The sequence below is a fragment of the Octopus bimaculoides genome, chromosome 16, assembly GCF_046866305.1.
Source record: "Octopus bimaculoides isolate indiv1 chromosome 16, ASM4686630v1, whole genome shotgun sequence".
Classification (NCBI taxonomy): Eukaryota; Metazoa; Mollusca; class Cephalopoda; order Octopoda; family Octopodidae; genus Octopus; species Octopus bimaculoides.
Window position 1 is genome coordinate 15,553,116 of NC_142943.1, and position 8,510 is coordinate 15,561,625.

Consider the following 8,510-nt stretch of genomic DNA (forward strand, 5'->3'; position numbering starts at 1 on the left):
TTCTATTAGGTTTCTGACCAAGATAGTGAACTTCTGCTTAGTTCAACAACCTATCTATAAATGAGTTACCTACAGAACCTATACAGTGGACTGGTGTTCTGTTTGGAATCTTCTCACACACATTCGCTGAGATTAAGATAACTTTTGCAACACCGAGTTGTTCAGTCTCCATGTACTACATTAAGACAGTTATCAAATTGCCCTTGCAACCTGATGCTTCATGGACTGTTTATCAGGAATGATCATGTATTTTGGTTATGTAACAGTTTTTTTCCCCTTTTTTCATGATATGCTAACTCAAATGGAAGATTGAGTGAACTTTTGTTTCCTGAATGTCTCTTTCTGTGTTGTCTTGAATTATTTTTTTTAATCTTGTATTATTCTACAAATTATGTAAAATACTTAACTGTATTTCCTGTGCTTCAGTTGCTACAGTTTACATTTTAAATTGATATTTGGATTTTTGAACTCAGTTTTTATTACTTAAAATTTCAATGATTTCATTAATCCCCCCCCCTCATATTTTCACTATTTATTCATAACATATTCACACATTTTGTAAGTAGATTGTTATAATTACTAGTGTTGTACAAAATACTTTACAGTATTTTCACATGTATCCCGTTTTACTTTCTAAGCTGGAATCCCAGGTTCACTTTACTTGTCATTCTTCCAGGGTTGATAAAATAAGGTCCAGTTAAATAATAGTGATGTCAATTTAATGAGCTGTTCCTTCCTCCACTAAAGATGATGGCCTTTTATGCCAAAGACAAAAATAACTTCATTAGCATTTCTGTTGTAGGTTGTCTTTAGTTGTTGATAAAATTTTATTTTTGTATAAACATTAGGTTAATCAGACTACTGAATTCCTTACAATAGTATTTTTTGGGTTCTTTTTTTTCTGTCATAAATGATTAATTCTTCAGTTTGCAGAGCTTGATATTAAATATTTCCTTTCTATATAATAGAAATGATTCTCGATATGTAATAGTTATGTTTAATATAGTGCAGTGATATTAAATAATGTGTTTAACATAAGGGAACAGTATCCAAATATTATTTTAATTAAATAATCAAGTAGTCATTTTGTGTGTATTATTATGGTAATTATTATTAAGGCAGCGAACTGGCAGAATTGTTAGCACACCAGGCAAAATTCTTGACAGCATTTTGTCTGTCTTCACATTCTGAGTTCAAATTCCGCTGCGGTCAACTTTGCCTTTTATCCTTTCAGGGTTGATAAAATAAGTACCAGTTACACACTGGGGTCAATGTAATGAACTAGTACCCTCCCACAAAATTTCAGGCTTTGTGCCTTTAGCAGAAAGGATTAAAATTATTAAGGTGGCGAGCTGGCAGAATCGTTGTCTGTCTTCAGATTCTAAGTTCAAATGCCGCTGGGGTCAACTTTGCCTTTCATCCTTTCGGGGTTGATAAAATAAATACCAGTTGAGCACTTGGGTTGATGTAATTGACTAGCCCCCACCCCAAATTTCAGGCCTTGTGCCTATAGTAGAAAGGATTATTATTATTATTATTAGTGATACTGCATAGTTATAAGTTTTCACTAAGAAGTCAGCTAATGTTGCTAATTATTGACATTGCTTCAAAGTTCTTAGAGACCAAACTGGATGAGGGCATTTGGTTTTTTATTTAACATGATTACAGATGTGGATGATTAGAGGCTTATTAAGCGTCACCCCCAATGCCTGCCAATAATAACAACCATGACATTGCAAAATATCTGAATTTATCATACTTGTAAATAGGTAGTTGTATGTATGAATGAATACAGGAAGGAAGATTGTGGTGTAGTAAATGGTGCTAGGTTCCTTTTTTTTTTATCCTTTACATAATGTTGACAATAATTTTTTTTTTTTCCCCCCTTTTTAAATGTCTAAAATATTGTGAAAAGGCAGTGGAAATATTCACGCACATACAAACAGCATTTTTATGCCATTTAGTAATTATTTCAAGTAACCAAAAAAAAAAAAAAAAAAAAAAAAATGTAATCCTTGGCTGGAATTTCTAGCTGTTACATTAAAATTAATAATTTTCTATTTTACACTTATATATATATTTCAGTCATTTTATTCTGAAATGACTTGGTAGATTGCAAAATAATCATTTCCCAGAATAGAAAACTTAATTTTCTAGTCAAACAGTTTTGTCTCATGATCTGAAGTTGATGCATTTGTATGTAGGTTTGTCAGTCGGTCTGTCTGCATGCATGAATGATACCATACAGGTAGAGTAAAATAGTATTTTATTAAAGCTGAAAATATTTCATTAACTGTTACTCAGAGTTTCATGTAACCAACCATCGTAACAATCTGATGATTGCTTGCATGGGACTTTGAGTAACAGTTAATGAATTTTTTCAGCTTCAATAAAATACTATATATATATTTATATATATATATATATATAATTAGCTTGTTTCAAAAAAGGGAAGGGCCATCATCATAAGTTTTCTCTGCCTTTCCTAAACTGAGGAACTGGGAAAACTAGGTGAGATTAATGTGGTTCATGCTCAGTTTGAATTCTTGCATATTTTCTGTTAATTAAATACAATCCTCATTTCAATGATAGTGGCTGGTTTTGATGTATCGAAATAATATGGATCACAAATTGGTTTTCTTAAATTGTTGTGGCATTTGGAATAACTGAACATGTTTATTCAAGAGACTTGTCATGCTCTTTGTATAGCAGCAACTGAGATGTTGCTGTGGGAAGAATACTTGCTCAGCAGCTTTCATACATATTGTTTCAGTTCAAATATTTCAAGGAGAAACTTGAACATTTTTTTAAATAAAGAAAAATACATGACAATTATAAAATCGTGCTGTTTAAGAAATGGCTTTAAATGAAATGATGAAATGATTATGTCTCATTTGTGCAGGGAAATATTTAGGCCTCTATTCTTACATGGAAGTAAATCATTGTTAAACAAATCCTAGGGATTATCATAAGCCTAAAAGTGGCAGACTAACAGAATTGTTAGATTTAAAAAAAAAAAAAAAAAAGCTTTGCAGTATTTGTTCCAACTCTTTTGAGTTCAGATCCCACTGAGGTCAACTTTGCCTTTGCATCCTTTTGGGGTCTATGAAATAAAATACCAGTCAAATACTGTGGTTCAATGGTATTGACAAACTCCTTCCCCTCAGAATTGCTGGCCTCGTGCCTAAATTAGAAACATGAGAATCATTAGAGCATTGCAAAAAAGAAAAAAAAAAAAAAGAATGCCTTGTGGTTTTTGTTCAGGTTCTGAGTTCAAATCCTGCTGAGGTTAACAAACTTTGCTTTTTATCCTTCTGGTGTAGTCAATAAAATAAAGAAGGGCAGTGAATGGCAGAAACAGTAGTGTCAGATAAAATACATTAAGATGCCTAGTTACATCTGTGTAGTGAATTCAGATGTTGATCAAGTCGAAAGGATAAGCAGATATCAATTGAGTTGATGTAATTGAATCCCCCCACCCCCAATATTTGTGGCATCTTAGTACCAATGTTAGAAATTACTATTGTCTACTTAAAAAAAAAAAATCAGCTTATGAGCTTCACAAAACTATATCTTCATAATTTATTATTAGGCACAGAAAATGTCTGTTAAGTCTATTTGCTATTGAGAAATTGTGAAAAATATGCTGACTTTCTACTTACTAGTTCTGGGATTGATAGCAATGTTCAAGGTCTGGTTGTGATGGTGGACAAGTATTTTGTTGTTTTTTGTTTTTTTTAAAATTTTTATCATGACTGTAAATAAAACTTCCTACCTGCACATAGAAGTATAGAATATATACATATATATACAACTTGTTTAGCCATTGTGTGATGGAGATGACAGTGTCCCTTACAGACAGTATATGCAGACAAGTGTGTGCTTAGGACAGGAATCGAACCCCAGAAACTAGTACCAGAATAATTTACAGACCTGAATATACATTGTACTCTAAAAGACAATTTATGGGTTAAAAAACCAGACAGCAAAACTAGGTTTATGTATTATGTTGTGAAAGAAATGAAAAGATTTTGGTGTTTTGAATAGTTTGTTCTTTGTCTGGTTAGAGAAGACAGTCCCTTCTTCACCATTTATTTATTGATCTTGATAAAGGACAAATTGTGTAAAATGTCAGTCTCCCTTCTTTTCCTTCACTGTGTTATACATTAACTTTGTATTGTTGTTTGCTCTGGGTTGTTTTTTTTTTGTTTTGGCTACTAAATTTCCTTTTTGGACACACACACACATATATATACATTCACTCGTAAACATATTCACATTCACCATGCTGACATAGATCAAGCCTGGATTACACAGATACTGGTATTTCTTACATTGTAATCTTGCTGGTCAAAATATTGGGTTTTAAAGAATTTTTTAACCTCAGTCGATGGCTGGGGTATAAACTTTTTGTTAAGCTGCTGTTTTTACTGATGTAATGATAACTGTTGGCACTTGAACTGATCCCCAACCTCTCCATGACGTTATAGTTTTGTCTCATCACAGAAATTAAAAAAAAATATTAAAATTGTATATAAAGAAAAGAAAAGAAAAATTCTTTTCTCTTCACATCACAGTTTATTAATGACATAAACTTTCTATTTATCCATTTGGTGCAGTTTGATGTTTCTTAGTTTAAACTGTTACCTTCAGCACTGCTTGATGAAATTGCAGGAGGTGTGTGAATGTGTGTGGAATGGGTAGGTAGAAATATAATGTAAAAGTTAATTTAATTCTTCAAGTTTGACAGTTTTGATTCCTTTTAGTTTTAGTATGCCACTGCAGTGGAAGTGTTGAGCTTCTATTAAGAATAGAAATTCTAGTGGCCACTTACTTGGGTAAATTTTATCAAATCTTTCTCTGAACTAATAATTCCGTAATTGTTGTCCATTTTAAACTGAGACTATTTTACTTCAGTGCCTAATTACCCTCTGATATATCAGTAAAAAAATCTTACTAAATATGTCAACTTCTAAATGGGATACGATTGCATATTTCTTTTTAGTGTTGCTGAGAGGTGATCAAACTGGTTTTTGTTGGAGATTTTCTTATTTAAAATCTAATCACAGGCAGAAAAAGTTATCCATGGGGTAGGGAGAAATCGAGGTAAATTTATGTGGATAAACTCTTGCTCTGTGATTTTATGTATGACAAAAGCTTGATGATTTCCGAGTGATGTGTAGTATCAATCACAAGGAGGAAATTCAAATGACAGTTTTTGTTTGTTTGTGGGTTTTTCTTTTGTATTTTGTTTGTTTTTTAATTTAATTTCTTAATCAATTACATGGATATTACTTTTTAAACATTTTGAAAAATTCGGTTTGAAATTCAAACTTAACATTCCTGTTCTGGGCTACCAACTTTGAGATGATGTAGCCGTGTGAGTGTTTACAAGAGACACACAGTAATAGTTCTTCAGAAATGTTTTCATTAAAAGTGGACATTTTTTTAAACTAGGTATTACAAATTACTGTTTATCTTTTGAAACTAACATTTTTTTTTTCCTTCCCCAACCCTTTTGCCAAATAGTATTTAAAATTCTTTTATTATCCGACTTAGAAATGTTTTCTCTTAAATTTCTAAAAATGTAATGAGAACTTATCTCATTTCTATTTATTTATGTTTACAAGTTATCAATTTATTTTTGTTCTTGCAAGAGAACCAGTCTCAATGAAACTTGAGCCAAAATTGGTAAAGTCTTGCATGCCTGGTTTTCCTTTTTGTTTTTTAAATTATTACTATGTAAAATTTACTGAATCACTTTGAAAATGAGAAAACGAGAGTAAATATTTGCATTGTAAATACTTATTTATAAATTTTTTTGTTTTCTTAATTTGCTGTCAATTTTAAATTCTTTCTTCTAAGCACAGTGTATTGACAAATCCATTTTTTTATTTTCTTTCCATCCACCATACCTTTGGCAGCACCAACCCCCTGCTCATTCACAAATCCAACTGGAGAAGTGTTTAATTTTATTTTGTTTCCCGTCTTCTAAAAGATGCTGCCATAACCAATTCTTCAATTGATTACAACCCCAAATGTTTGGTTTTATACATCATATTCACACACATACACACACACACACACACACACACACAGGTGTGATAGTAAATAAAATGTTAAACACTTGTCATGCAAATTAGTAGCGCCACTTCTCTAAAGTTACAAGGTTAAATGTGTCTATAAACAGAATGTCTGCTCATTTCTCTGGAATTGCCAAGTGATGTTGACACCTAATGAGACCCTAATAAGGGTCAATAATTGGTTAAGCTTCATCATTTTTTTTTTCGTTCGTTCTACAGAGGAATCAGTAAGATTGACAGGATTGTATGTCTATTGCATGTGTATATGTGTGTATGTATGTATGTGTTTATATGTATTTATGTATATGACATAGTGGATATGCATGTCATTATGTGTGTGTGTGTGTGTGTGTGTGTGTTAATTTTATACATAATATTGGTTCTTAATATTCCCAAGAATATTAAAATTTCTTTCATTTGCTCCCTGTTTCTTTATAACAATACATTGGTGCTGAATTTATGGAGTTAACAGTTTGCTTCACTTGATTACATTTTTTTTCCCCTTATTAATTAATTTAAACAGTTTTTCATTGATTTGAATTTGAAATTTATTATTAATTTCCCAGTCCCTATTTGAATGTTACTGCAACACCTAATTGTAAATTAATTTCCTGTATATATATGTCTGAACCAGTAACAAAATCTTTCCACTCTACTGACCACAGATTAGGACATTTCCTAAGCTTACTTTGAAGATTCAGAAATATCTTTTTTATCCTAAGTGATAAGATCACTTGATTAATATCTTATTCTGAAATTAAATTGATTTTTCTGAATTTACTATCTGATTTTGTGTTGTTTTCGTCTAAGAACATTGTTGTTGAATATCTTAAACCAGGGTAAACCTGGATCCTGCATAACCATGTTTCTTGCCTCTTTTTATTATTTTAAGCATCGTCTTTCTTGAGAGACATTTAGCTGTGATTTCTAGCAGGTTGAATGACCATGTAGAAATTTTCTGAGTGGATTTAGCAGAAATTGTTGAGCATGGACAAAATCATTGTCATTATCATAATTTAATGTTCATGTCTCATGATGGCATGGGTCAGATAATTTGACTGGATCCAGTGGGCCTTGTGTTCCAGTGCAGGATCCAATAGGCCTTGTGTTCCAGTGGCTGCTTTGATATGGTTTCTATGGATGGATGCCTTTCCTAATACCATCCACTTTGCAGTGTGTATTGGATATCTTTTTATGCTACCAGCACTAGTGAGGCCATCATGTAGTTTGCAAGACTGTGACCTCCAAGGAGGAAACTTTATACTAGATGATGAAGGGTATTTAAAAAAAAAATTTGTGCAGGCGTTGCTTCCCAACCACATGGTTTCGGGTTCAGTTGCACTGCATGGCACCTTGGGCAAGTGCCTTCTACTATAGCCTCAGGCTGACTGAAGCCTTGTGAATTTATTTGGTAGATGGAAACTGAAAGAAGATTGTTGTGGATGTATATGTGTGTGTATTTGTCCCCCCCCCCACACATCACTGCTTGGCAACCAGTGTTGGTGTGTTTACATCCCTGCAACTTAACGGTTCGGCAAAAGAAACTGGTAGTATAAGTACCAGGGTTGATTTGTCTGACTAAAATCTTTCAAGGCAGTGCTCCAGCATGACCACAATCAAATAACTGAAACAAATACAAGTATTCAATTCCTATCAGGATCAACTTGCTCTTTTAAGGTCAATAAGATAAGTAGCAGCAAACACTGGGGTCAATTTCAATTAATTGTAACCTTCTATAAATTTGCAATTGTTCAAAATCATTTTATTTAATTTAGTGGAAGTGCAATGGCGTTCATCATCATCATCATCGTCTAACGTCCGCTTTCCATGCTAGCATGGGTTGGACGATTTGACTGAGGGCTGGCGAACCAGATGGCTGCACCAGACTGGAATCTGATTTGGCAGAGTTTCTACGGCTGGATGCCCTTCTTAATGCCAACCACTCAGAGAGTGTAGTGGGTGCTTTTACGTGCCACCAGCACGAAGGCCAGTCAGGAGGTACTCGCAATAGCCATGCTCGAAATGGTGTTTTTTACGTGCCACCTGCACAGAAGCCAGTCCAGCGGCACTGTGAGTGTTTATTGAGTGAAACCACCTAAAGCTTCATGAGGCTCCAGCAGGGGGTGGTGGTGAACCCTGCTGTACTCTTTCACCACAACTTTCACTCTTTCTTCCTGTTTCTGTTGTGCCCGTATTTCAAAGGGCCAGCCTTGTCACACTCTGTGTCATGCTGAATCTCCCTGAGAATTACATTAAAGGTACATGTGTCTGCGGAGTGTGCAGCTGCTTGCATGTTAATTCCACAAGCAGGCTGTTCCGTTGATCGGATCAACTAGAACCCTTGTCATCATAAGCGACAGAGTGCCATGATTTCATTCAGTATATTTCCTGGAACTGACAACCAGCCAGCCATTCTAATGTATTAAC